The sequence below is a fragment of the Ursus americanus genome, chromosome X (genome assembly GCF_024610735.1).
Source record: "Ursus americanus isolate L20-20 chromosome X, mUrsAme1.1.p, whole genome shotgun sequence".
Lineage (NCBI taxonomy): Eukaryota > Metazoa > Chordata > Mammalia > Carnivora > Ursidae > Ursus > Ursus americanus.
This window is the reverse complement of record NC_142164.1, coordinates 109,396,548-109,422,783: the sequence shown is the minus strand read 5'-3', so window position 1 is coordinate 109,422,783 and position 26,236 is coordinate 109,396,548. Positions and strand designations below refer to the sequence as shown.

General features: G+C 44.2%; 1 long non-coding RNA gene across 5 annotated transcripts; it reads left to right on the top strand.

The window, feature by feature from the left end:
* Nucleotides 1–854: 854 nt before the first annotated feature.
* LOC123779656 (uncharacterized) lies at nucleotides 855–23,810 on the top strand. 5 transcript variants are annotated; one of them, XR_006776256.2, is made up of 6 exons: nucleotides 855–3,512; nucleotides 5,538–5,640; nucleotides 7,051–7,516; nucleotides 15,852–19,673; nucleotides 20,123–20,199; nucleotides 21,215–23,810. It is a non-coding gene; the product is annotated as an uncharacterized LOC123779656 (long non-coding RNA). The 5 variants fall into 5 exon arrangements; XR_015723485.1 differs by having other exon boundaries at nucleotides 855–5,640; nucleotides 7,051–7,079; nucleotides 7,490–7,516; XR_015723484.1 differs by having other exon boundaries at nucleotides 855–5,640; nucleotides 15,852–16,048; nucleotides 18,797–19,673.
* Nucleotides 23,811–26,236: the final 2,426 nt, after the last annotated feature.

Sequence of the window (26,236 nt, the reverse complement as noted above, 5' to 3'; positions counted from 1 at the left end):
ATTGCTCTGGGTAGCATGGGCATTTTAATTATGTTAATTCTTCCGATCCGTGAGCATGGAATATTTTTCCATCTTTTTGTGTCTTCCTCAATGTCTTTCAAGAGTGATTTGTAGTTTCTAGAACATAGATCCTTTACGTCTCTGGTTAAGTTAATTCCAAGGTAACGTATGATTTTTGGTGCTATTGTCAATGGGATGGATTCCCTAATTTCTCTTTCTTCAGTCTCATTATTCGTGTATAGAAATGCAACTGATTTCTGAGCATTGATTTTGTATCCCGCCACATTACTGAATTGCTCTATAACTTCTAATAGTTTGGGTGTGGATTCTTTTGGGTTTTCCATGTAGAGTATCATGTCATCTGCGAAGCGAGACAGTTTGACTTCTTTGCCGATTTGGATACCTTTTATCCCTTTTTGTTGTCTGATAGCTGTTGCAAGGACTTCTAGTACTATGTTGAATAATAATGGCGAGAGTGGGCATCCTTGTCGTGTTCCTGATCTTAAGGGAAAGGCTTCCAGCTTTCGCCCATTGAGAATGATATTTGCTGTAGGCTTTTCATAGATGGTTTTTATGAGATTGAGGCATGTACCCTCTATCCCTACACTCTGAAGGGTTTTAATCAGGAAAGGATGCTGTATTTTGTCAAATGCTTTTTCTACATCTATTGAGAGAATCACATGATTTTTGGCTTTTTCCTTCTGGATAAAATTTATGCCACTGATAGTTTTGCAAATGTTGAACCACCCTTGCATCCCAGGGATGAATCCCACTTGGTCATGATGGATAATCCTTTTAATGTACTGTTGGATTCTATTAGCCAGGATCTTGTTGAGAATTTTGGCGTCCATAGTCATTAGGGAAATCAGTCTGTAATTCTCCTTTTTGATGTGGTCTTTGCCTGGTTTGGGGATCAAGGTAATATTGGCCTCATAGAATGAGTTTGGTAGCTTTCCTTCTGTTTCTATTTTTTGAAATAGCTTTAGGAGAATAGGTATTATTTCTTCTTTGAATGTTTGGTAGAATTCCCCAGGAAAACCGTCCGGGCCTGGAGTTTTGTTTTTTGGAAGGTTCTTTTTATCACTGTTTCAATCTCTTCATAATTAATTGGCCTGTTTAAAAAATCAATTTCTTCCTGTTTCAGTCTTGGTAGTTTATAGGTTTCCAGGAAGGCCTCCATCTCTTCCAGATTGCTTAATTTATTGGCATAAATCTGTTGCTAAAAGTTTCTAATGATCCTTCCAATTTCATTGGTGTTGGTTGTGACCATGAAAAGGGATAGGTCAAAATACTTTTTAAACATTCAATTGGAAAACATTTCTACCTACTCACCCCACTAAAAACAAGCTTTTTTTTTTTTAGTTTTTATTTTAATTGCAGTGAGTTAACATACAGTGTAATACTAGTTTCAGGCGTACAATGTAGTGATTCATGACTGACCTACATTACCCAGTGCCCATCACAAGTGCCCTCCTTCATCCCCGTCACCTGTCTCACCCAGCCCCCAAACAAGCTTTTTTTTTAAAAATGAGACTACAAAAACAAAAATAAAAATAAAAATGAAACAAAACAAAACAAAACAAAACCCCAAACAAACAAAAAACAAAAAACTTCACTGAATTTTAGGGTTTGGTTTTTTCATTTAAAGCAGTACTTGTTTTAGGTTGGATTCCTGGTAGTAGACTCTGAGATGAGGGTTCATAAAAACCAGGAAGGAAATGCGACTGCAAAGGGAAGAGCCAAGGAGGGCAACGTATCAAGCCACGTCCCCAAGTCCTGCTCTGGGCGTAGTGTGAGTCTTCACCAGGGGAAAAGGGAGCTGGAGTATTTCCAGACATCACCCCCCATGACGATCAATGGATCGAGACCCACTGTGGCATAGATCCTAGGCACTTTGGGCTGTCCTTGCATGGACAAAGTGGGTTCTAGCAGCCTGCGGATTGTCCTACAACAAAGAGATAGAGGTGCCAGCTGGGTGTGGTGAGGGTGCTGACCGGTATTTGTGAAGGTGGTGAAGGGCTCTAAGGGGGTACATGCGGACCTATGCCAGCATCTGCCTCACTGTGCCACAAGGTACAGTTTGTCAGGGTCTCACCACAAATTCAGAGCAAGCCTACGTATGAAGGGAAGGACATACTATGTAGGCGATATAAGGTTTGAGGCAAGTCACCATATTTTCCTTGGTGTCTCTGCCCCCCAGATTGAGTCAGTAGAAAGAGTTCAAAGAGGAGCTTACATTGGAGATGGACAACTCTGTTATACCTCCCTCATGATGGCAAGCCCACTGAGAGTCCCCAAAGTCTGGGAGGTGGTAGACAATGAGCAGGTCTGGAGGGCAAGAACAGAAAACCAATCCTGAAGAAAGCACTTGGGTCAAAGGCAGAAAAATGAGCTCAAGCCAGGGCTTCACTGAGGAGAGGAAAGAGAAGGGGATGGGGGGGGAAACAGCTGGGACTGGAATAGCCATTATTACAATCATAATACAAGATAAAACTCTATTGTACAACCCATATAATAATGCAATAAATGAATTATTTCAATAACCATAATACAAATTGAATGCAATACCCACATTTCGAGTACTTAATAGCCATATGTGGCTAGTGGCTACTGTATCGGACGGTGTAGTTCTAGAACATTCCATCATCACAGGAAGTTCTGTTGGACAGCACTGGCCTAGAGCTTACTGATTGGATTAAGGGCTGAGATGTAATGGGCCTCACTCGCATCTCAAACTCTTGATTTCTTCCTCCCCACATTCAGCTCATAACAAATCAAATTTTGCCTGGGATTTCCCTGAAAGCTTTTGCTGTAGCTTGTTAAAAGGCAATAGCATAGAGATACTTTTTAAACTTTCTGTCTGGAGTTACCTTCGTTGAATGACCTTTGACTCCTGAAGTTTTAGCGGTTAAATGTTAACTCAGATTTAGTACACATCGAACTTCCAGTGAGTATTAGAACAGCCGACCCGTCATGTCCACTTTCTTTCTTGATTGCTATTTTCCTTCACCTTATTGTTTGGGTACATTTTAATCGCTACAAGGAAAAGGAACAAAATTTGATCTCAAGGGGGAGGAGGCAGGAAGCCACACAGGAGTAGAAAACGTGGCAGAATCTAACTCTCTCACTTGCTCTGCCAATGCTTGTTTTCACGTGGGCCAGAGCAGGACAAGGCCACTCAGCTGCCGGGACAGCTTCTGACCAGACCAAGTAACAAGGTAGAATTTGGGCAGAGTATTTCCAAAAGCCTGGTACCTGCTGCAGCTTTTTTCAACCGCAGGTTGCCTCCCGGGCCCCAGTCAAAAGTCCGAGGTTGAGGAGATCCTGTGTTATCCTTGATCACCTTTTTCCCGAGCTGGAATTACAGATTGTCTTAATTTGGATCCCCTCGGAAGAAGACGCCGACCCAAGGGTGGCCACTGGTGGTGGGCGCGAGACAGGAAAAGCCAGGAAGCCGAGGAGGATACACCATCGTGCCCGTTTCTCAGAGGCAACTCTGGGATCCACGGAGGGTGAGAGTGCTGGGGCATTTACCCACCCTTTCCCATCAGTCCTTGGCTGAGGGATGTTGGGGACAGCAAGTACAGGAGCGCCTTGGCCTACTGTGTGCATGAGCAGAGAAGGCTCACAGACAGAGAGCTGCGGGTTTCAGGCGCTGAGGCAGGCATGCAGGGACAGATGGCGAGTGTTGAAGGACAGGGGTGGACATTTACAGAGCCAGCTACACGAAGTTATTTTTACTTGTAAGTGGACAAAACAGACCCAAGAGTCTCAGAGTGCAGCCTTCCCAGGTCCTAGTAGGGCTGCTCCTCTGGTACAGAGGCCGTAATGAATCACCGCCAAATGGAAACACAAAAGAACCTTTCATGGGCAGTTTGACCCCTGGTCAGAACATCCCAAAGAGTGGAGAGAGAGGACCGAGCCGTTGGTATTAAATGCTTTTGAAATGAAAGGGCGGGGAGGCAGTGTTCTGGCTTTTGCACCAGAGAAGACATGGAACAACTTATTTTAACCACTTGTCAGAGGCTACACGGGTGGCTCGTGCGTTCTGAAATTTCTGAGAGAGACTTACCAAATGCTTTCTGCTGAGGCTGACAAAGCCAAGCTGGGGCATCCGCATGCCAGGAATATATGGATGCATATGTGCCACTGTTTATCTGTTTGCAAAATACGCCGTATGTTGACAGCCTGACATATGTCGAGCTATATGGAAGATCAGTCAGAGAGAAAGAAGAGCCAGAGTCGGAGAAAGAGAGAAGGGAAAATATGAAAGTGAGAACAAACCCTTGTGAGTTTGCCTAGAGGGTGAATTCCTTGATCATCAGGCATGTATCTCACAGTGCTATATACGGAACGGATCTCGGCGATGGTCTGGTCCGGTGCCCCCCATTCCAAAACGAAGAAACTGAAGCCAGAGTTCTCATGGCCCAATGAATAGAAAGTCAGGGTAGGACACCCGGGGTTCAGACTCCGCTCCAGTTCTCCTTGTGTTCTGGGCTTCGGTTTCTTTCATTGCCTACATGCTCACCCACCTGCCTCCTGTCTTCTGCCCTGTCTCCTCCTGTCCGTCCCGTCCCTGTCCTCTCCGCCAGGGCCTTGGTCTCCCCTCGTCCCTAAGGCATGTTGTGCTCCAGCTGAGCGTCAACGTTCACTGTCCCCCGAGCATAACATCGGTCCCCTCTCCGTGGGCCTTTGTCCCCAGTGTTTGCTCTGCCTGGCAGGCCCTTCCTTTTTAGTCTAGCCATCACAGTCCCCACCATCTGCAGGGTCAGTCCGAATGGCACTAGTTTCTCCACCCTCCGTACTGCGGTCACACTCTGCGCTTCTATGACCCCATCCGCTAGTTCCGCCGTGTATTATAGTTGTGGGTGCTCATTTTTCTCTATAAAATTATAATACATTCGCGTGCAGAGATTCTTTCCTCTTTGACCCTCCTCAGTGCCTGTCATAGAAGCTTCAACAGAGTAATAATAGTAATTGGCAATTAGTGAGTGTTTACTCTGTGTTCAGCACCATGTTTAAAGTTTTACATGAATCAGCTCATTTACTTCTCCCATGAACCCTGCGAAGTGAGCACCCATCATTCATCTCATTTTATACTCAAGGAACCTGTGACACAGAGAGGTTAGGAAACTTGCCTAAGATAACACAGCTGGGAAGTGAGTCTCAGGGTTGCCAATGCCACCGTTCAAGCTCTTACTCACAAGGCTAGACTTCCTTCCAAGGACCACCCGAGGGTTTGAATTTATGTCACTGTTATTAAATACTGAAAAGATAATTTTTATTTAAAAAACAATTAAATATTGGAGTGTATAAGAATAGTTGTCCTCTCAGAAAGAAAGCAAAAAGGAAACATTAAATAAATCATTACGATCACTCAGATTTTCCTCAGTAAAAAGTTAAATGAGCTTCATCAAATTATTTAAAATTTTTTATCTCCTCCATCAACCTAAAGAGTAAAATGTAGTCCTTGTCCTCCCCCAGAAAAACAATTTTATAAAGTATTGTGTCATTTATGAAACCTTTAAAATCCACAGAAGGCCAGAGAACAACATGAGTCATCATTAGTTGGCTAAGATCTTACGAGGCCTCCTGTGGTTCGGAAGCGCTGAAATCACCTCAGGACTCTGCCGATCTTCGGTGGGTGTGGGCTTATTATGCTTTATTTTAATCACCTCAACTGGGACACAGCAGGGCCGATTCTGTGGCAGCCTAAAGATTAATAGAGGGCTCCGTTTCTTCCCTGAGTCCCCAAACCACTACGTAGCCGTAGCCGTAGGTGGGTGAAGAGATTTGACATGCAAGGATGCCTAAGCAAGCACTCCCTCAGAGCAGGGCCTTCTGGAGCATTTGGCCTGAAGAAAAGAAACCTGAGGGGTTAGATCACAGGGGGCCAGAGTTATGATTGTATTTTACTTGAGGGAACTACACGGAGGTGGTGGGTCAGCAGCAAGGGGGACGCAGCTTCGGGTTTACGGGAGAGGCTGCCTGGCCAAGTGTTCGAGCAGCGGGCCGCCCACGGGTCCACCCCGCTGTTGGACAGTGGGTGACACTGGCTGAGGTATGTGCACCCCTCAGCTGCACTTTTCTCCCGTGTCAAGTGGGGCTACTGATACTCATTTGAAAAGGTTGTCCCGAAGACCTAATAGCAAAGGCCGGCTTTCCGAACTTGAGCCATTCCCCTATCAACTCAGCAGTCAGGGTCACTGCGAGGAAAGTTCAGTAAAGGGTCTGTTACAAAAGTGTGAGGAAGGCTCAAGGAAACCAGCTGAGGGGTGGTGCAGGACCCAAGGCCAGCGATCTCGTGGGGAGCTGTTATCATGCCAGGCCGGAAGGGGGCAAGAGAAGAGAGTGTGGGCCCAAGTGGGGAGCTGTTTAGAGAAGGCAGCAACACCTTGGCCCAGCAACTGTGCAGAAAGCTGAGCAAGCACCCCTGCCTCACTCTCCTCCCGCCCCCCATCTTCTGCTGGGGCTCCCCATTGGCTGTGCTCAGCCAGAAGCAAGGGAGCCCACCCTGTGACCCCTGAAGACCAGCCTCCCTGGGGAGGGGGAGCAGAGAGTGGCTGGGTGGGGATGGGCAAAGGGAACCAGCCCAGCGCACAGCCTCCCGTAGCCTATGTCTATCCCCCCCACATTAACTACCCCCTGCCCCCACATTCAGGAGCTGAAACACATTTACTTTAAGGTCTCCTCCTAAGCGGGGATATCGTGAAATCATGAGTTGGAAGGGCTGATTTTTTTTCCTTTAGAATATACACTTGGGGAAGTTGGGTCTCAGCATAGCGCTTGGAACATAGTGATTGTCACTGTTGCTGGGAGTCACGGATGAACATGCAGCGGAGTGCTTCGTCCATATTGCAGCTAACTTTTAAAAAACATACTACTATTAAAAAATACGATCTTTCCCCACTGTATTTTCTAACTGGATTGCTAATTTCTAGAAAAGATGATATAAGTGAGTTTTGTGTGTTTGTTTTCTAACTGGCCCACCTTAATGAATTGGATTATTTGGCCCATTGGTTTTTCATTAGATTCTTTTGGTTCCTCCAGGCAAACAAGTAAATCATCTGGGAGCACTGGTAAGTTTTTCTGCTTATTGCTATTTAACATCTCATCATACTGACTAGAACCTACAGGGCAGTGTTGAACAAGAGTGGGACGACAACAACAGCAACGAAGAATGGAACCACAGTGGTGAGATCAGGAATTCTCTGTTTCTTTTTTACTTTAATGGAAATGCTACAAGCTCTTTTGTGGTTTGGTAACATGAAACCTGAAGTTGACTGTTGGCTAATGGGAGATACTCTTTGTCTTGTTAAGGAAGTGTCCTTATATTCTTAGTTAACCAAGAATTCTTATCAGGAATGGGCCTTATGCCTTATCAAATGCCTCTGAGACATCTGTTGAGATTTTACAATCCCAGAATAAAACCTGCCGGATTACGATGCATAAGTCTTTAAGTATATTGCTTTACTTTTTTTTTTCCTAGAGGACTTGCATCTTGGTTGGACTAAAGGTGAGTATGTGCCTAAAAATCATTTTCAGGATGTTGGGGGACCAAAACAAAACTGAAAATGCAAATTATTAATGCTGATAAAGAATAAATGTGTAAGAGTGAAAGTGTACATTGTGCATACAGTGATGTTTAAAACAGCGTTGTATGAGAAATAACTATAGTTGCAGGCTCTCAGAAAAATGGGAACATTCCTCAACAGTCCACAGGCCACTGAGTCTCTCTTTTACCTCTAGCACCTTAACATTTTCTTGAAGAAGCTAGAGACCGAAAGTGGGAAGTTTCCGGATATCCCAAATTGCATGTTCAGGATAGAATTCCTAGCTGAGATACATCTGGGTCTTGCAGATCTGCCTACTTTTCTGAACGTAGACCCAGCATCAGACTTCTCTCTTTTGTCTCTACGTAGGGTGGGTAAATTGATCCCAGCATGGGCAAGGACAACTCACTAAGCAAGTGACAAGGCAAAATGTAATGTAAGAAAGTTGTGGGTTTGTTGTAAAAGTTGTATGTGAGGGGTGCGCACACGCACACATACGGGTGGGATGTACTTCACGTTCGTAACCTGCATAAATCCAGGCCACCCTGTGGTCGCCTCAGCTCAGTGCTGCATTCAGAAGAAACACCACTCCAACAATTCAAAATAATTGAAAAACTGTTCAGATTTTTCCTGTGGAATTGACAACATATAAAGAAGCCATCCCATTCATAACACACAACCGAGTTCCTCTCCCACACATCCTTTCCCCCAAACCCCAATTCATCACAAACCAGCAGTTGCCCCTCTTCTTCCTGCTGGCTCTTGAAAAGTCCCCAGGCTTTTTCTCCAACTCAGCCTGACCTGGCCTTTGCCATCCTTTACCTCCCAGATCTATCCTTTTCTCTGCCCTCCTCTCTCTAAAGCAATCAAGTTCTTTTTGGCTCAGTGCCTCACCCGTGGCCCAGATCTGCACGTCAAGGCCCAAGAACTATCCGGCAAAGGTAAAGCCCTTAGCGGGCGGCATTTCTATTTTGTTTTCTTTTGTTTTTCTATAACACGGGCAGCAAGAAAATTCCCAGGCAATCTCCAAACCTCTGCTTACCGGAGACTTTAATTTCCCTCCTCCAGCAAACATTACACCATGTTCTAATCTGACAGATTCTAATCCCTCCACTCCCACCAACTAAAATGTAGAACAACGAATAAACAACAAGGAGGTCAAAAGCAGGGAGACCAAGAGAGAGCTCGGTCGTCCCGGGCCTGGAAAGGGAGCTCTGCGGGTGACGGCAGAATTATGGTCGCACAAAGTGCTGTCTCTTCTACTTGGCCTGCTTCCCCTGAAGCTGAAGTTTCCCCAAAAGTATTATTAAGGCCTCAAGAAAGAGGTAGAGGAGGAACAAGGAGGCGTGACGCTGTCTTTCTGCGTCTGGAAGCTGGAGGCTTTTCAAGGGCTGAGGGGCATCTGGTGAAGGAGGAGCGCCCTGCCTGCCAGGGCAGTTTCTGTCCCAGCCCTTGCCCTCGGCCACCCTCTCTGGCTCTAAACCGCGATGCCCCCTCCAGCAGAGTGAGGAGCCTATTTTTAAAGACCAGGCATACTCTGAATGTGTAATGACTTCTCCTTTTCTCCACCCGATGCCAATCAGTGACTCATCAACCATTTTCTAAATGACTATGTTTTCATTCCCCAGTTTCCTTCCCACTGCGATATTAGAGAAGATTAAATGCAGCCCCTAACTGCCTCTCTCTGCTTTTCTGCGTCTTGTTTTAGAGATGGTAATGCCCCCAAAATAGAAGCATTTCATTGAATGCTCATCATTTCGTGACAAGCGAAAACACACGCGCGCATGGTCATAGGGGAAGATCTGTAGGACTTCCAGGAGGACGTTGGGTGAAATGAGAAGGAAATAGAATGTAGGTCTATGAGAAATGGGATGTCTCACCTGCGCGCCATGACCCGCGCTCAACCTTGCTCCAGCTTTCTGGGCCAGAGCTTTTTATTAAGGACCCTGACTATACTTCGGATAGTCACTTGCTACTGCGTGCTATTCTCTGCCAAATGTTTGGTTTCCTTTCTGAGCCCTTCTCCTCTCCTCCACTCCTACCTCTGGCACCTATTCCTGTCCCCTCACGATGCCTTCTGTAGTGCCCTGTGGTCCCGTCAGTAGCCGCAGGGAAAGCAATCCCTTTGCTGGGATTTTCTCTTTCTACTCCTACTCCTGGGCACGACTGTTTCCAAACAGAGCCTTGTCTTTCGCTCCAAGAGCAAAGAGAAAGTTTGGTTGGTAAATATAAACCCATCCATTATTTCTGAGATAATGATGCTCAGCCTATCCCGCTGCGGATGGGCCTGTGGTCTTGTATTCTGGAAAAGAAACAAACACGCAAATGCAAAAACACCAATACCGATCTGTAGATGTCCTCCTCTACTGTTCCAGGTATCTTCTATTTGCCCTTCTGCCCTGTCCTGCAGCCTGCTCTGTGGCCTGGGTGCTTGATCTATGTGGATTATGTCAACAAGGTTCCCTTATCGACGGGTTTCCAGTTGGGTCCAAACTGTGCAGAGTTCTGGAAGTAGGTCAGAGGATTGGAGGACGTGAGTTCCAGGTGTTTACTCTGCTCAGTTCCCTCTTTGGGATGACTCCGTCCCTTGACCTAAGGTCATCGCTTCTTTCAAGGAAGCCTATATGGCTCTCTTTTTCTGATAACCTCTCTCTCCCCTCATCCCCGAAGGCAGGCCTGGGGGTGGTAGCAGCTCTACCTCTCCTGGCCCCGAGTTCCTGCATGTCCCCGCACGCTGCCATTGTGTAACGGGTCCCTTTGTAAAAGAGCCCTCTTGAAGTCATCCTCATTTGAATGTGCCATCTGTTTCCTGTTGGGGCCCTGACTGGCCCTATCTTTCTCTCTTCTCAGCTCTGATTTTTCTCTCTCCTCCTGCAGTGTCTTTTGGCCTCCTCAGGTCTCCAGCATGACTCATCATGGACCTTTCAAGCAACTGGTGACCCTTTGGGAAACAGCAGCAAAGGGGTTACGGTGAAAGGGATGAACCTTTTTGAAGCAAGAAACACAGCCCTGAGAAATCCTCAGTCTCCTGGGCTAAGTGTGACGCACACGAGCGGCAGTTGGCCAACACATACTTGCTAGGAATAAGGCTAAGGATTGATTTGGAGCTGGATTAGCGACTATGCCCTCAAACCCCTCCACATTACAGTCGACTTGCTCTGAGCCTACGGGGCTTCTTACTCTGTGAACCATTCTCAGATCGTTTGAGGCCACAGGATATCTATAGCAACTGAATCTCAATAATCATAATCATCATAATCATGGTAATGGCTGCCAATTACTGAGTGCCAACTCTGAACCAGGCACTGCGCCTGGTGTTTTGCTTCTGTAAATCAAATGGAAGTTTCCATCTCACTCTTAAGGGTTGCTTCCCCACGGTATTTGGGAAAGGGACAGATCAGGCCCCCAGTCCAGTCGCAACTTGTCCACCTGCGTCACTCTGCTTCTCCGAGTCATGTGTTACTCCCGACTCCACCAGGGGGCGCTACAAACTTCCACGTGGGTGGAGGTCGGGAACTCCGTGGGGGGGACCTTCCCTTCTGTAAGTTGCTGTTCCCTCTGGAAAGCTCTCAGAGAGCTTTCCAGGGTAATTGGGAGTCCCCTCTCTCACTTTCCTCCCTAACACAACCAGACAGTTATGTGCTGAAGTTTGAGGAGCATCAAAGGGAGAAAAACCACATGTGAAGAAAAGGCTGTGAAACCTCAGGACCCTGAGGAGTTTAGGTGTTCACAGGGGGCTCTTAGAGGCACACTCCAGTTCCTGTCCTTGTCCCCTGCCCTCAAGTCTTCTCCTCTCCTGGAATCTCCTCCTTCTTCCACCTCTGCATCTCCCTTTTGAAATGTTCACCCACTAGAGCTGTTCTCACCCCAGGATACACCCTTTCCTTCAGCAGGACCTTTCCCCCAGTGTGCATTAGTCAACACGTACCTCTGCAGCCTCCCAGGGGTGCTGGTCTGCCCACTGTCTCTCCAGACCTGCCTGCTGACGTCAGATTGTCCAAAGGTAGCTGCGGATCTCTCAGTCTCTCAGTCTCTCTCTTTCTCTCCTGCACACACGTGTGCCCCCCTACACACACACACACACACACTTACAGGGATCTCCCAAGGACAGATATGAATTCTCAGAGCCAACACAGTCTACATCCAGAAGGGGGAAGAGAACTGTTTCCCTAAGTGCCTCCATGGTGTGTAAGACCCCTCTTTCACAGGGCATGTGGTACTTCACATTGTTTACAATCTCAATTGGTTCTTCCATCCATTTTTCCCTTTTAAGTCGTTCAGCTTTGGGCCTCTGGAAACAGACTCTTTAGCAGCTTCGCCTTTAGCTAGACAAAGACCCAGTTCAGGCATTGAAGTAACCACCTGTGAGAGCCATTGCATTTCTTCGCTAAGGTTCCTCCTGTGCCTTGGTCTCTATCTGGGGAGGGGCTTGGTTCCATTGCCCCAGGTTCCTGTACCTTCTCTCTAGACCCACACAACCCTCTGGGGGGGGTGGTGCTGAGGTTCTTTTCACACATCTTTTGCCCCAATGAATGACTCATCAATCCTGCGAGCTAGGAATTGGCCTTCATCCTTCTCTCTCTCTCTCTCTCTCTCTCTCTCTCTCTCTCTTTCTCTCCCTATATCACATCCACAACCAAGTCTTTGAGATGTGATCACCTTGACTTTTTTCTGGAATCCATGGACCTCTCTCCATCCCCTCTTCTCCTCCATGCCCACTGCTTCCTCCACATTGGCTGCCAGTCCCCTCATCATCCCGTCCCATCCTTTATGTGACATTGCTCTTCACTTTTTTAAAAAATATTTTAATTTTGTTCTTTAAGTAGGCTCTACACCCAACATGGGGCTCGAACTCATGACCTCAAGATCAAGAGTCATTAGCTTTACCCACTGAGCCAGCCAGGCACCCCTGCTCTTCTTTTCACTACTTGTATGTGGTTGTGCCTCCTGCATCTGAATTGTCAGCTCCATGAGGGCAGGGGTTTCTCCATCTGATTTACTGCTGCACATCTTGTGCCTAGCACAGGGCCTGGCAGGTCGCAGGAACTCAATACTGATTTGCTGAATGAATGAGCAAATTGTTGAGTCCAATTTACTTATTTTAGAGGCTAGAGAGATTAGGCTCCTAGTGCAGTCTTGCATACAGCAAGCTGTCAGGGAATACCTGGTGGATAAATGAATATTTCTTTTGCTCAAGGCCGCATAGCTAATTAGTGGCTGCATTTAAATCAAGTCTTCTAATTCCAGTTGATTCTTAAACTTCGCTGTGTGTTAGAAACCCCAGAGAAGTTTAAAAAATCCTGATGCCCAGGCTGCACCCTAAACCAATTAAACCAGAAATTTTTGCCGGGGTTGCTGGTGGGGACCAGAGTATCAATATTTTTGAGTGGGGGGGTAGAGAGAAAGAGAGAGAGAGAAGTGGGGGAGCAGCAGAGGGAGAGGGAGAGAGAGAATCCCAAGCAGACTCAACACCCCAGCATGGAGCCCTACATAGGGCTGGAACCCACAACCCTGAGATCATGCCTGGAGCAAAAATCAAGAGTCGGAGGCTTAACCAACTGAGCCACCCAGTAGCCCCCAGAGTATCGATATTTTAAAAAACTTTCCAGATGATTCCAGCGTGCAGCCAAGGTTGAGAACCATATTAAATCATGAGGTAGGACCCAGATAATCTCATACTTCTCATACTGCATCTAATAGAAAAGCTTTGAGAAAAATCAGAAGCTTTACTGAGTGAATTGAACGTTCCATTCACATATGCAGAAACAGTGGCAGCTTGTGGGGGAGGGGGCACATCATTGTGTTGGGTTGAGACTGTCCTGTGGGGAGAACCGGCATGTGTTCATCTCCAGAAGTGAACCCTGAAGGCAGAGAAATGGTTTTGTGAGGTGGCCGGAGGCACTGGAAGAAAGTAAGTAATGCCAATGTATGTGAGACTGGTTACCGGGAAGCTGTTCCCTAAGAATCCTCTTAGACCACAGAAGAGTCACTCCAGGGACTTGGGGAGGATTCTTTGTTGGTGCCATTTAAAACGGACCAACCTCCAGCTGTGTTTGCCAGGAAACCATTTTAGACAGTGATGGAGAAAAGGCCGTAGGAGTCATTCCCCCCCCCCCAGAAAAACATCGTGCTAGCTATAGCAGTGCTCGGTGGCCTATTTCAGCCCAGAATTGCTAAGCCCTTTCGTGGAGGCTTGTTTTCAGAACTGCCACATGCGAAGCTGGGAATTACGACTTAAAAGAGAAGTGAGAAAATGCCTAGGGAATGCTGGAAGTCATGGAGATCCCTGGGAGAGAGCGCCATGCTCAGGGATCTCAACTCTGGGCCCCAGGCTCTCCACTTTGGGGCTACCCTAACCACAGAGGGCCAACTTCATCCAAGTCAAACTCCTTACAGTGACAACTTCTTAAATTCATGACAGGAGTTCTTACAACATGAGGAAACAGCAAAGCAGACCACAATTCAGTAGCACAGAACAGGATTTGCTTTTCTCTATTTGTAATATACATAATAAATAGATGCCGACATTGATATATAAAGAGCTCTTATAAAGTAGTTAGGTATTATAACTCAATATAATGTTTAATTAAAATATTATCTTTACATGGTCTATACTTCTATTTACAATGAATTGCTCTAGGGGGTTTTGCAGAGCCATGAAGGTGCATGCATGGGCAGACCTGTCAATTAGTTCTAGGTTTTAGCCACTCCATTTGGCATATATGGGAGAACAAGACTAAGGAGGAAGAAAGGTCATACAGATTTCAGGGATTTAATGAGATGGGGGTCCTCTGTTTCTGGTGGGGAAAAAAAACAGTCGTTGTAAAGCTGTTTTAAATTTGTTGGTCCAAACGGAAACTCCATTTGGGTATCTTCTCTTACCTTCCAGATCACACAGTTCTCTTTGGTTATTTCTGTTGTACACACTGCTTTGTACTTGTAGTGTAGACAGAGTCTATGATGGGTATTTCATGTGTTTTAAAATTGAAAACAATAAAGCAGCATGCACGAGCTCAGCTTGGATGAATATTGAACACCACTGTTTGGAAACATGGAGGCTTGGAATTGAAAGGGTCATTTAGTTCAGTCCCTTCCTTCTAGGTATTCGAATATTTCACACCAAGATGTTGAGTTTGGAAACATTCTAAAAGATCTCTAGGACTGGAGGATCTATCAACTCAGTTCAGGGTTTCTATAGTCCAGAGGCTTATATTATCTGGTTCATTTCACATCCTAGCATACTTTCTTCCTTGGTTGAGCCCAATACTTCTTGTTTAGACACACTAAAGTACCACAAGACAGGTTCTAGGGCCCAGGAGGGCTCCGTGGACTGTGGGATACCAGTGAGGGGGTCACCCTGGAGCTGGACAATGAAGGAGTGAAGCAGAGGCGGACAGTGTCTTGTTTTTAAATAGGTAAGGACTATTACACAACTACCTACCAATATAGCGCAAGATAGGTGAAGTTCCCTGGGATGCTAGAGTTCCCAGTCCAGCCAGTGACATGAGAAGCATAGTCATTCACATCATATGTGACCCCAGAGATCAACTATCTCAACATTTCTATTTTATGGACACTATCAACCCATTTGAAAGTGACATGCCATCTTTTCAATCCCTTAACATATTAAAAAATCATTTGATCATTTTTGTATTTAGAATGATAAAAAAAGAACCCACTTTTAAGCAAATACTATTTAATTTTGGACTAACAAGTAATTAAAGTTATACAAAGAAATTAATTTTCTTAGTAGACTACATATATAGTATAGTATATATGTATAGTATATATATAGTATATATAGCATATATATACATATATAGTATATATACATATATAGTATATATACACATATAGTATATATATTGTATATAGTATATATAGCATATATATACATATAGTATAGTATATATATAGTATATATATAGCATATATATATCCATTTTAAATTTATATATATGGTATATATATATACTATAATAGTATACTACTATTCACAATCTGTAAAGACAAATTTTGGTATTTGTCTATTTAACAAGGGATGCATTTTATTGGCCTTAAATTGCTTATGTAAGAAACATTAGAATATGTCAACAGATTGATTTTAAATTCACATATTGTATGTGGTCACAGACTGAACGTATATTCAAGTTCAGTGGTCATTTAAATTTATGTTCAGGGATCAAAAGAGACAAAAGCTATTTTCATGAGATGATGTTAACAATTCTTTCATTTTGTGCTTTTTTATATGTGACCCATCTTGGGGTTTTAAAAAATAACGTGTGGTGGTATTTGCAGGTGGGGCCTTCGGGAGGTGATCAGGACTAGGTGACGCCATGAGGGTGGGGCCCCATGATGGGACTGGTGCCTTTCCAAGCAGAGGAAGAGCCCTTCCTCTCTCCACACCATGCAGAAGGCAGCCTACAAGCCAGAGGGCCCTCACCAGAGCCAAACTCTGCTGGTGCCCTGAACTCAGGCTTCCCGCCTCCAGAACGGTGAGAGATCAGTGTCTGTTGTTTAAGTCGCCCTGTCTATGGTATGTTGTTATGGCAACCCGAGTGGACTAAGGCACAGTATGACAGGAAAGTTCTGGTGCTGTTATTTGTGAGCATAACAATTCACAGTGTGGATAGTCTATATTAACCCAAAATGCAAATGCAAAATGTATATAATCATCATAATACTTTCACTTTTGCATTAGTTTTTCAGGTACCACTAATATCCTGATGTGTGTGTAAGATCTGGATCAGTTGAATACTGATCTAAAGGAAATGATCATTTTATTTTCCTTTTATGTGTCTCATGAACTTCTATTTCAATATTAAGAATTCTTATGCATCTTTTTTTATCCGATGGTCGATTGAGGTTGCAAGAGAAATGCTTTACTATTATTGGTTAACACAATTAGGACATTAGAGCAGTGAGTACTAATGTGCTGGCTAGCTGTACTGAGTGGAATGATGATCAACTCTGTGAGTTATGAGCAAGCCCCTCTATTTCTATGAGCTTTAATTCAAACAAGGAAGTTTTTAGATGGTTAGTTCAAAAGGGGGAAATGAAAAATTTATATTCTTTATTAATTAAAAAAATGGAGGCAGACAGGTCAGGTTCCCGTTAGCAGAAGCTGCAGTGAGGCATGTTTGCTGCAGTGCCTTAGTGAGGGAGAGCTCTCAGGAGGGACCTGTGAAGTGTGGGGGAAGCAGGGTGGGCAGGGGAAGGAGCTAAGCAAACATGTGGATTCAGGAGAAGGCGGCCTCAGCCTGATCCCATGGAGAGTTCTAGAGTGTGAATATCAGCACAGAGTGCATTCTGCACTGTTCCACTGAGTCACTGACCATGGGCTGCCCTTCTGGGGGGACTTGAGCTCTTGGGGGGCTCCACTGAAATCTGGGAAAGCCTGCAGAGCAGTCTGTAGCTATGAGCAGTGAGCATCTGCAGCGAGCGTTCGCAGAAGTGCGGGGCTGAGTGAGCCAGCCAAGGGAAGGAAGCTAGAAGGGAATCACCATCATCTACTACAGATATCATTTCTTTGTATTATTTTAAGTATATAGACCCACTAGAGCCATCTTTTTTAAATTTACATTTTATTTAGTGAACATACAGCACAGTTTCTGGGGTAGAATTCAAGGATTCATCACTTACACACAACACCCAGTGCTCATCACAAAAATGCCCTCCTTAATGCCCTTCACCCATCTATCCCATCCCCCCATCCTCCTCCCTCCATCAAGCCTCAGTTTGTTCTCTATCGTTAAGAGTCTCTTATGGTTTATATCCCTCTCTCCCTTCCCCCCACCCTTGCCATATGTTCACCTGTTTTCTTTCTTAAATTCCACATATGAGTGAGATCATATGGTATTTGTCTTTCTCTGACTGACTTATTTCACTTAGCATAATACACTCTAGCTGCATCCACATCCTTGCAAATGGCGGGATTTCATTCTTTTTGATGGCTGAGTAATATTCCACTGTATAGATGTACCACCTCTTCTTTATCCATTCATCAGTTGAGGGATATGTGGGCTCTCTCCATAGTTTGGCTATTGTTGATAATGCTGCAATAAACACTGGGGTGCATGTGCCCTTTTGCACCTGTATTTTTATATCTTTTGGGTAAATACCTAGTAGTGCAATTGCTCGGTCATAGGGTAGTTCTGTTTTCAACTTTCTGAGGAACCCCCATGCTATTCTCCAGAGTGACCGCACCAGTTTGCATTCCCACCACCAATGTAACAGGGTCCCCCTTTCTCCACATCCTCACCAACACCTGTTGTTTCTTTTGTTGTTAATTTTCGCCATCCTGACAGGTATGAGGTGGTATTTCATTGTAGTCTTGATTTGTATTTCCCTGATGATCAGTGATGTTGAGCATTTTTTCATGTGTCTGTTAGCCATCTGGACATCTTTGGAAAAGTGTCTATTCATGTCTTCTGCCCCTTTCTTAAATGGGTTATTTGTTTCTTGGGTGGTGAATTTGAAAAGTTCTTTATAGATTCTGGATACTAACCTTTTATCTGATATGTCATTTGCAAATATCTTCTCCCATTCCGTAAGTTGCCTTTCAGTTTTGTTGATTGTTTCCTTCACTGTGCAGAAACTTTTTATCTTGATGAAGTCCCAATAGTTAATTTTTGCCTTAGTTTCCCTTGCCTCCGGAGGCACGTCTAATAAGACCTTGCTAGGGCCGAGGCCAAAGAAGTTGCTGCCTGTGCTCTCCTCTAGGATTTTGATGGACTCCTGTCTCACATTTAGGTCTTTCATCCATTTTGAATTTATTTTTGTATATGGTGTAAGTGGTCTAGTTTCATTCTGCATATTGCTGTCCAGTTTTCACACCATTTGTTGAAGAGACTTTTTCCATCAGATAGTCTTTCCTGCTTTGTTGAAGATTAGTTGACCCCATAGTTGTGGTCCATTTCTGGGTTCTTTATTCTGTTCCATTGATCTATGTGTCTGTTTTTGTGCCAGTACCATACTGTCTTGATGACTACAGCTTTGTAATAGAGCTTGAAATCCAGAATCATGATGCCTCCAGTTTTGTATTTATTTTTCGGGATTGCTTTAGCTATTCAGGATCTTTTGTGGTTCCATACAAAGTTTAGGATTGTTTGTTCTAGCTCTGGGAAGAATGTTGGTGTTATTTTGATAGGGGTTGCATTAAATGTGTGGATTACTTTGGGTAGTATAGACATCTTAAATTTAAAAAATGTTTTAAAGATTTTATTTGTTTGAAATGAGGGCAGGAGCAGAGAGAGAGGGACAAGCAGACTGCACACTGAGCATGGAGCCTGACATGGGGCTTGACCCCACGACCCTAAGATCATGACCTGAGCTGAAATCAAGAGTTGGATGCTCAACCGACTGAGCCAGCCAGGACACCCGGGTAGTATATGTATTTTAATGATGTTTCTTCTTCCAATCCATGAGCATGGAATGCTTTTCCATTTCTTTGTGTCCTCTTCAATTTCTTTCATCAGTATTCTATAGTTTTCAAAGTATAGAACCATCTTTTGAATACACAAACTGTTTGTTATGGAACAATGATTATTTAATATTGTTTAACTGGAAAGTAAGCACCACGAGGGCAAGTCTTTTCTTTTTTCTGTTTAATTCACCGGTGGCTCCTTGGTTCCTAGAATAGTTGCAGACAGTTGTAGGTTTTCTGTTGAATAACATCTATGGAATGCATGAACGAGGAAGATCTAGAACCCTGGTAGTGTGAATTTTGGAGCCCTGCTTTGTAAGGAATTGGCACTCCTGTTAGTCAGAAGCGCATTTGAGTGCATGTATAGACTAGCTGACCCAAATAGGGGGTTATTTTTCTCACATACAAGAAATTTGGAAGGGGTGGGAGTCTAGGTCTAGTGAGCACTCTGTTCTATCTTTTATTCCCCAGGAGCCTTACCTCTATGCATGAGGCTTTCATCCTCACGTATGTGACAGTCACAGGACAGCCCTTCCATCTCAGCCCCAAGTCCTTTCACCAGGGCCAAGGAGAGAGAGAGGAAGAATCAAGAAGGGCAGCACCTTGGGGGGAGAAAACGTTCCTAGAAATCTCTAGCAGCTGTCCGCATAGGTGTTTTTATCCAGAACTGCATCATCATCTGGCCAACCCTAAAGGTGAGGGAACCTAGGATGGTGAGCAGATTGGCTGGTGTCAGTGCCACCGGGAACGAAATTGAAATTCTGTTAGAAAAGAAAAAAAATGGATAGTGGGTAAGCAAAGGACGGTTTCTGCCACTGTAGCAGAACTACATAAGTCCTACGGGTGGTTCAAAACAAATACCCTTTCCCAAGGGCAAATAAAGGCAACGTAAAATAAAAATGGAAAATAATTTTTAAAACTCAAACCCTTTTCTTTTTTCCTCTCTTTTTCACTTTCCCCAGCCTTTTATTATGACTTTCCTAGCAACCAGGGGTGAAGTTCTCCCCAGAGTCAGTAGGAAATACTTTAAACATGTTTCAAAATAAATCCAACTGTTTATTTTCGTCTTAGTGACCTGATATTCCATCTGTATGCTAGTAAGCGTATAGGATGGTCACGTTTTAACTTCTTTTCTCTTCAATAGGAAACTCGGACTCCTGGAATGTTTCGGCTAGTGTTGCTCTTACTACAGGAGACTCCTAGGTGCTATCGTTCCTTATGGTGAGTCTTGTGTTTCTCCATGGAGAAGCTTTCATTATTTCCAGACTCTTATTGAACCATTATGAGACCGTTGAGACAGGATGAGAAATAAAAATGTCTACTTTGTGCACTGGGCTGTTATTCCTGGATCTTTACAATTGAGGTGGAGAAAGAAAACACCTCCGGAAAAATAATTTAAGAGGCATGGCTGGTCGGTTGTCTCACGTTTGGTCCCAGGAGCCCTGTAGTTCATGTGCAAATATGAAAAGGGCCACGTAAGTAAATTTTGGTGACATTTTTTATTTAAAAACCTCCCGCTGACAAAATCACCTTTTCCACCAAACATCATCTCGGCACACAATTTAAAGGCTGGCCCGTCCAGTGAAGTGTCTTTGTGCCATGAGTTCTAGAGTTTCTTTTATAGAGTTCTTTCTCTGAATGGTCATATTGTGTTGGAATTAGTGTGTTGACCTCTTTGTGCCTTTGTGTTCCCCATTCATAAAAAAAAAAAAATTGGCTGTAGTTTCTGATTGTATTGACGTGGAGGCACGGAGTCAAGTATCCTGACCCCAAAATACTTACCTCACACTAGCAGCATCATTTTCCAGGGCAAGACACCGTTTCTGCAAGTAGATTTGTTAGGTTGATCAGAAGGGTTGAACCGTTCCTTCCAAAGAAGCAGACTTTTGCCCACTGTTGCTAATTGGCTAGATACTGGGTTTTTTGTTTGTTTGTTTGTTTGTTTGTCTGTCTGTTTCTTCTAGCGTGTCTTATGGAATATCATATATTATTATCTCAGTGAGTTTCCTGTGGGGATGTTAACTTGTTCTACACCCACATAAAATACTTTATTCTCTGGTTTTCTTATTAGATTTACTAACATGTCATTGTTGTACGATTACCGTTTAACTGCCCAGGAAGAAGAAAGAACATGCTATTATACAACTCTTGGCAAAGCCAACACCAACGTAGGGAAATCATTAAGCTTCAGAAAGTTTTAACTTTCTTGTGCCCAATTTCTTATCATTACTCCAAGGCTGGTGTTCTTCCCCGACCCCGTCATCTTGTAAAGGAACTCAAGGGAGAACAGCGGACCGGGAACTGGAGAAGGGACAGAAATCAGGCTGAGCCCCAGCCACTTCCGGTGCCGGCACTTACATCAGTGATTCATCAAACTAATGGGGAGTTCTAATTCGGTGCTTTGCTCCCCTTAAGCCCTGTAATTGCGGTGTCTCTGAACCCAAAGGAAACACGTTGCGCTCTGCGTGCCCAGGCGCATAGCTTTTAAATCTTCATAACTCTGTAATTACTACAGCGCTTTCCTTCAAATCTGGCTCAATTTCACTTCCTTAATGAGCACTACAATCTTGATAAAGTTTGCAGTTTGCTGCCTCTGCTGTTCACAAGGACTCCGTCCCAGACTGATAATGCGAGTTGTAGATTGCACTCGCTCAAGTTCCTCTCAAAAAAGAGCTGATTTATTTCAGGACCACCGCAGTCGAAAGCACTTCCTCTGGGTCAAGGCCAGCGCCGGGTGTTTTCGTCACAGAAGGGTGCTTGGAAAGCAAATTCTACACAGTTCAAGAAAAGGGGAGGTGTGGGGGGAGCCTATGAACCCTTGGGGGACGGCCGTTCAGCTTTATTAGCGCCCTGCGCTCTAGAGACGGTGCTTCATTTTACCCAACTGAAGACTTCCCTTATAGCAAATATATGAAAAATCGACTTCCTCCTTATAAACAGAGCCCTGCCAAAGAGTGAAAATTACAAATCGGCTTTAAAAAGTCAACAATATAATTTCCACATTCTTTCTCCTACCAACTGGTTTCCAGGATTTTTTAAAAGACTCGTTGGAAGTGCCATTTCATGATTCTAGTCAACAGCACGTCTTCTCTTGCAGCTGGCTGGAGGGTCTCTTAATTTTCGCCACTGTTTTGCTTTCAACCACGTGCTGATGCTTGGGCCCAGCTTTAGTTTTCCTGTTTCTAAGCTGGAAGAACCAGCACGGAACCCCGCGTTGCATTCAGAATCCCTGTATTCCCCGCAGACGCAGACGGTGTTAATGGCTCTGGGACTCTGAGTTGCGCTTAATTCTGGTGATGTTCTACCTTGATCTGTTTACATGTCTATTTACCGTACTAGACTCCACCCTTTGAGAGCGGTGTTTACGTCTTCTTTCGTTTTCTATCCCTGGCAGCCAACAGAGGCCTGAGCACCCAATAGATGTCTGCACTCAGTAAATAAAGCTTCCAGTAAATGTTTGTTGCATAACCAGAAGAACGAATCAGTGAATGAACCTTTCCTGTTTGCTGTCACCATCTGCTTTAACTCTGTCCGTTATTTTGATGTATTTGCAGTTCTGACTAGATGCAGATTTGGCATGTTTAAAATTATATTCAGTTGTAAAATGTGAGGCTAGGAGTTCTGAAGATAAGGAAGAAGTCAAAATCTCTGCCATTGGAAACAATGTGAGCAATCAACAGTTCTTTGCAGGGAAGATAAAGAAGCTGGCTAGAACAGTCTTTGGATTCACCGTCTTTGGCCTTTTGGAAAAACCACTTAATAGCATTATTTTTTTTTCTGCCCATGTTTCCCTGCATTCCCATGTTTTACTGCAGTCCCCAGTAAATGCAGAGAGAAACCCTTGTCCTTCATACTTGATAGGCTACATGAGGATTTTTGAGGAAGAAAAGCGCAAACTGAAACAAAGGAGAACCTTCGGGAGTGGTATATAGTCTTTCCCCCCCTGGAAAACTGTACACATTATAGTTGTCAATATGTATGCACCTGTGCTTGTGTGTATGGTGGCTTCATATTTTGATGTAGTAATGAATTCTTCCCCCTGTTCTTTCCTGAGAACATAGCTATACAAAGCTGAACTTAAGGTTCTTGAACCAGAAGAGCTTGGACTTTTGAGTTTCAAAAACGAAGCAGTGGACGCTTTGGACACAATGTTTATGCTGTGAACTTTAGCTCTGGGAGAATGCAAGCTTCCTGCAACAAGATGGCGCACGCCGAGGGTCTGCTGGCTTCCTCCCGCGAAGCAGCAAAGCTGAAGGAGAGAGGGAGTTGGTGAATGTCAGAGCTCAGCTGCTAACATCAAACTTGGGAGAACCTCCTGGGGAGCACGAAGTGTGGCCTTCTGGCGTGGGAGAGAGAGGGGCCAGTAACATCTCCCGCAGTCCTTCTGTTGACTGTGCACATGCCTTCTTCTCCTATGTTCCATGGCTCTCTCATCTTTAGCTTTTATCTTGCCCTAAAGTTGTTTCTCTATGCTGTAACTTTATTCGTGGGTACAGTTCAAGTATAGGATAACCATGAGCTCCAGAAAGTTTTCTGCTTGAATGTGAACCATATGACTCTCCAAGAGTTTCCCAAGAATGGCAACCTCTCCCTCCTCCTCCAGCCATCACTAAGCACCGTCGAATCTGCTCTTCCTCCTTTGGCAAAGACAATGTACCTCCATTACAAGATATCTTCACATTACATTTTATGGACATACCATATTCATTTATTCCCAAGTTGTTCCTTTTTACTTATGTAAACTTGATATATTTTTCTATCTGTAAAGTGGTTTGGGTAACTTGGGTTGGGACAGAATGCTCATAATTTTCCCCAATAAAATTAATGAAAATGCTCTTTATTTAACAGCTTTTTACTTAGTGACAGGGCTTTTAGGAGTGAATTAGAGTGATTAGGTGAGGAATAGGTACAACTGGGTGGAGGAAGGGAGACTCCAGTCACTATAATTACATGATTACGCTAACAAGCCCATATATCTCCTGGAATTTCTTAGACAAAAGAAATATTTTTCAAGTATAAATTATGATGGTGCAGCATCAATTCTGGGATATGTGAAACAGAGCAGACATTTTTGGTGAAGAATCTTTCAGGAATCTGTTTTGTTGCTTGGGAGGCTCTAGAGGAACTTGAGTGTTTGCACTGGTTCCCACTGGGCTGCAGCTGGCAGGAGCGTGACCGTGGGGCGTGGTGACATAGATGGGGTATTTCATTCATTTTACAATGGCATTAGGTTTATACTGACCGAACATTAGCGTCTATGGGGAAATTGTGCTGGCCTTTGAGCTGCATGAGTTTGACTGCTGGGGATTAGCCTATGGGGTTATTTTTAAATGCTGCCTTTCCTTTCCATTTTGGCTACAAGCTCATGGTAGTAAAGGCGCCCATGGGGTGGGGGGGGGGTATGTGACCAGGAGAGATGAATACACACATAAGTAGTTAGAGCATCTGGCTTCAGACACCCACCTTGATTTCATCGGGTTTTTGTGGGAAAAGCCAGAGTAAAATGGTGTGATTGGGGATTTGAGTAAGGAAGGCACAGCTCCTGGATGTGTGGAAAACTCATCAGCATTAAGAATATTCATATATCTCATCATGATTACATGTGGTTGCTACACTTTTATTGATTTCAGTATTTCGGTTCTAACATTTGGAGCCAAGCTGAAGAATGTGTGTGTGTGTGTGGAGGGTAGGCCACATAGGAGGGGCTTAAAATGTGAAGAGGCACAGTGAGGCCAGGAGGCCGTCTTAAAGCTGTCCTTGCGCAGCTAACACACGGTTTTTATTTAGGTGGTGTCCCGGATGTAGAACAATCGCCTTTCTAAAGGTGCCTTTATTCATACTTCACAGTGGACTGAGAACGAGGGGGATCAAAAGCCAAAATCAAAGCTTTTAATTTTGAACCAAATGGCTTTATTAGCACATGACCAGGAGTCCAGGAGATTCCAAAGAGAGTTTTCCTTTTTGCATAGTTGAAGTGTGCTTTGAATCATTTTGAAATCTTGACTTCAGTGTATGCTGACCACGTCGGGGCAGACACCAAGGTCCCTAGCCTGTTCTTGAACTTAATTACCCCCTGGAGGAATCCTCCCCCTCCTGGAGGGGGACTCTCCCTGTCCTGGGAGACTCTTTTGCCCTCTCCTTCAATCAAGCCTGGAGGTGCCGCAGGGGCTCTGGGGCCCAGGAAGGAACTCACCAATGATCCCAAGCTCCCCTTAGGAGTGACAGCCCAAGCCAGCTCAGTGCCCCTGTGAATGCTCAGCTGGGCCCACTCCACTGGCCCCCTGAGTGCTATTAATAGGACAGTGCTGGGTGAGGGGGAGTGAGAGGCAGGGCAGACTCGCCACAAGGCTTGCTAACTGGCTGCCTTTAAAACCCCTCATTGTTCTTCATGCCTCAATATGTTTAGGGAGGAGTGTGTGGCTTGGCCACCTAGCAGAACTCATGTTCAGAATTTTGAACATATTAAAAAGTCAAGCTGAATTTGAAAACAACCAGCTCTAAGCTTTTTAGATTTGTGAGATAAAAAACAACTCCTAAAAGACCCTTTTCCAAAATATTTTTTAAATCATTTTTTGTTTGGAAACAAAACCAAATTTAAAGTTGTAAGAAATGTACGATGACTCCCAATATGCCCTTTACCCAGACTCATTATTTTGCCCGTTTTTCCTCTTTGTACATAGACATCACTATTATCATCATTATTCTTGTTGTTATTACTGAACCGTTTATGTGTACCTTGCAGACATCATGACCCTTTACCCTCAAATTCCCAGCCTGGATCTTTTATGAACAAGGACATTCCCTTGCCAAAATGTTATTATTATTTTTTTTTTTTTGGTAGAATAAGAGAAGGAAGGGTAGGATAAGAGAAGTGTGGGCCAGTCCAAAGTGCTGACTTTGGGGGCCCTGTGCAGGCTCCCACTAAAGGCTGGGAGAGAGGAGAGGAGGCACCACCACAGGGCTGGAGGACTTTATTGTTGCCATAAAACATATTTTTTCCATGTTCTCTTTAGACACACGAAATGAAGGCTGCATTCCCAAGATCTGGCTTGTGGCTTTAAAATAAAAAAATATTTTTACAGTATTCTTTTTGGAGGGATGAAAGCATGTGTTTTATTAACATTTCCCAAACTCTTTTTTTAGGTTTTAGGCTGACAGCATCCAGCCTGCAGACTGTGGCAATCGAAATACATGCATTTTTAGAAATTATACCTTTCAGTTAACTGAAGGGGAAAACTTTCTTCTGTGAATCATCTCT